Source organism: Gavialis gangeticus, unplaced genomic scaffold, assembly GCF_001723915.1.
Source record: "Gavialis gangeticus isolate Ggan-Ray unplaced genomic scaffold, GavGan_comp1, whole genome shotgun sequence".
Classification (NCBI taxonomy): domain Eukaryota; kingdom Metazoa; phylum Chordata; order Crocodylia; family Gavialidae; genus Gavialis; species Gavialis gangeticus.
In genome coordinates this window covers 37,949,618-37,953,398 of record NW_017729033.1, presented here as the reverse complement: position 1 = coordinate 37,953,398, position 3,781 = coordinate 37,949,618, and positions in this window count along the sequence as shown.

Below are 3,781 nucleotides of genomic sequence, written 5' to 3'. Positions count from 1 at the left end.
ACCAGGAGGTTTTACCGGAAAGCCAGGTGGGGCCTGGTATAGCCAGAAGGCTTATTGTTGGGTTGTAGCCGGTTGGCTCATGGTTTTGTGTTCCTTGCTTGATATTGTTATACCGGAGGACCAGGTGAGGCTGTAGGGGTGTGAGGAGGCCTCATGGGAGCTCCCCAGTTGCTTGGGGGTTCCTGGTGCCCTGTGTGGGCAAACAAGTGGTGCCAGGGACGGCACAGTTGCCAGGTGGCACAGAGTCTGTGATTATAGAGAGACCGGCAGAGGCAGAGAGAAGCCGCTGGAGCGGGCGGGTACTCGAGAGGAGCCCCAGAGAGGGCACGTATAGAGAAGTAGCCCCAATAGGGATTATACTACAGATAGACACCCCAAGAGGGGAGCAGACTAGAAGGCGTTCCGGAGGGGCTCCACTGTAACGGGAACCCCGAGGAGCCAAAGGGGCCCGGTAAGGCTCTGGCCGCCTGAGCCTAACTGGACACATATTCCTGGCAGTAGCCCAAAAGGGTCAGAGGTGCCAGGTCAGGCTTAGGCCGCCTGAGCCTAACTGGATACTTATTAGTCACAAGCCCAGGAGGTGCCAGAGAAGGGGCACCGGTGGCATGACAAGCCCAGGGGGTGCCAGAGAAGGGGCGCCGGTGGCGTGACAAGCCCAGGGGGCACCAGAGAAGGGGCACCGGTAGGAATTGGACATGATAACGTCCAGAAGATCTGAGAGGCTTGGGGCATGCTAAAGGGGAGGTAGGAGGCACGCGTAGCCCTTAAGGCTGGGGTGCAGCTTGTCACTCTGAAAGGAACAGGGAACAATAATCATAGTACTGTGTATAAGGGGATCGAAGGCAGCCTCCCATATATCAAAACATATTTCATCAAAGACGTGGCGGGTGAGATAAGAGGGTGCTGGATTGCGTACTAAACACGGTAGGGGGCATTAGCGGGATGACGGCCGCTCCTAGGCCCCGCCCATGACAGTTGCCAACCCCTAAACAAGTGGATTACAGCATTCACCTGGGAAGTGAGGGCACCTATACACAAGCATGGAGGCTGCTCTTACTGGAATTCCAGTGTGTTGGAGCAGACTCAGCTAATCAAGCCTCCTGAAGCATGGTAACTGCCATGCTCCAGCAGCTCCTGTGTCTCGTGTATCAGTGTCTCCACGCTTACAAATGGTGGCAGGGGCACTGAACTACAGCTCATAAAACCTTTGGTTCAAGCACTTCCACTGCCATTTTTAAGTATGGGGATGCTGATACAGGATACACAGTGGCACTTTAATTAAAGTGGCTCTCATAACAAGTCAGCATGGCTGCTGCCACCACAATGATCTCTTTGTAAAAATGGATGTAGACACTTCAGGAGGAGCTTATAGATGGTGGATCCTGAATGCCTTCCTGCAGCCCTAAGATAAGTGCCTAAACACTGAAAGTGGTAGGATCCAGACAGTTTCCTATTGACTCAGTTGGCTGGCTGCTTCGGATCCCATTCGGAGGCACTAACTCTTCTTATGAACTTAAGCTTACATGCCTAAGTCAAAGTTATGGTCTCCATGCCATCACAGATCAGTGTGTAAGACATTAATGCTTAACAAATTCATTAGGCATGGAAAACATACCAGAAACTAGTAAATATGTGGATACCTGTATGAAAACAGGATGTGCACCAAGTGTTCAGAAAAACAATGCTTGGGTATAGCTACAGTAGTAAGGAGCTGCAATAAGGCCAAAAATCATCATGAGACAACCTTGCACTTTCAGGTTTATTTATGGATATGTCTAATATGAACAAAATAAAACCAGACTACTAAACCTCTGGTCACATTCTTCTCACAGTCCTTAAATATCCAGCAGACAAGTACATATAGGGCTCCTGAAATTATCTTGCTAGTAAGACTGCCTCCCTCTTCTGTCTTCTCACTGGGTTAGCCAGGATGTGGCTAAATCATTTAAACCTAGTTTTAGTCTCTTAGTGGGTGCATCTACATGTGCATTAATGTGCCTTTTCTAATACACATTACATTTAGTACCTCCCATATGAGGACACTTTTACACATGCTCTGGGGGTGGGGGTGCTTTAATTAGAGAAGCTCTGAGATTCTCTGTAATTAAAGTGCCACTGTGCTTTGTGTATCAGTGTCCCATGCTTAAAAATGGTGGCGGGGGCACTTGAACTAAAGCTCATTCAATAAGGTTTAGATCAAGTGCCCTGCTACCATTTTTTAAGCATGGAGACACTGATGCATGAGATGCAGAAGGCTGCTGAAGTGCAGCAATTGCCATGCTCCAGCAGACTCGATTACTCAAGTCTGCTCTGATGTGCTGGAGTTCTGGCGGGTCGGAGCAGCCTCTGCGCTCATGTGTAGGTGCCCTGAGCAAGTGGATTAGAGCATTCACCTGGGAAGTGAGGGCATCTACACATAAGCAGGGAGGATGTTCTTACTGTGCACATGCATAGGTGCCCTGAGGTACTAAATTAATACGCATCAGGCTGTGCTAATGCACTGTAGTGCATTTGCAGGCTTTTTTAGTGACAATGTGCAATAGAACATTTTACTGCATATTGGTGTAATATCACCGTTTTTTACTTGATGCTTTAATGCATAGTAAAATAGTCCACTGCACATTAAAGTGCACTTGTAGACATACCCAGTAGGCCACTGCACTGCTCCATGTAGCCATACCCCAGAGCAGTGGTTTTCAACCCATTCATTCCTCTAGATTTCTGACCTCCCACCTTCCCTCCCTCCTAGTTCTTCCACACAGTACCAAAGCACCCTGCCACCCCGAACTGTTGTCTGCTACTACTACCAACATCCCCCAAGCCCATGAGCAATCCATGGCTTACCTCCCTCATCACCTTTTGTCAAACAAGTTGCAGAGATGCAGAAATAGCTCTGCACATGCTAGCTCCAAAGAGGAAGCAGCATTCCAGCAGTTCCACTGTTTCTCATTTGGGATATAGCGTGCACAGAGCAGCCCAGTGTCTCAAAATAATATAAATCTGTGGGAGGTAGGGGTGTACTGACTCACTTCAGTTCTTTTGCGTCTGCCTTTGTGAGCCACCAACATCACCTCTGTAGCTCACTGTTTGAGAACTGATAGGTCTACAGAAGGCAAGAGAGCTGTCTTGTACTGTAACCGTTTCACATCTGATCCCCTTATGCTCCTCCCACAAACAGACGCACACAGGACCATTTCATCTGCCCTGCATGGCTGTTTCTGGAGATACTGTGGGGTCAAATCAGAAAGGGCTGTAGCACAAAATGGATTTCCTGCCTACTTTAGGCTTATCAGAAATCCCTAAGGAGGCAGGAGGTTAGGCACAAGCTGCAACCCTGCCTGATCCGGCTGGGGATGGGGTATGTTAGGGTAATTTTATTTGGTGGTGGCAGCATCCAGCTGAGAACTACTGAGGTGAGCTAAGGTAGCACAAAAGTGGTTCTCAATTGGGGTTCTGCCAAATTTTAAAAAGTTGGGGAGGGGTGCCCTGACTCTTAAAAAGTTGAGATCAATGGACAAGACTCAAATGCATCCATTATACTGATTTTCACTTCCACTGCTAGTAGCAGAATGATCATAAACTTATAGGTTGCACATGGGGCAAAAAAGGTACATGATTTCACTTGCCCTTCAATATGACATCATTTTAACACAATTGTACATAATCTGATTGCAACAGAGACCCTGGGTCTTTTTGTTCCTTTACAGGAAGAAGCAGCCTAGCCAGGGAGCACTGCAGGCAAGACAGGACACTGCAGCTGCAAGTCACCAGGGCAACAGGC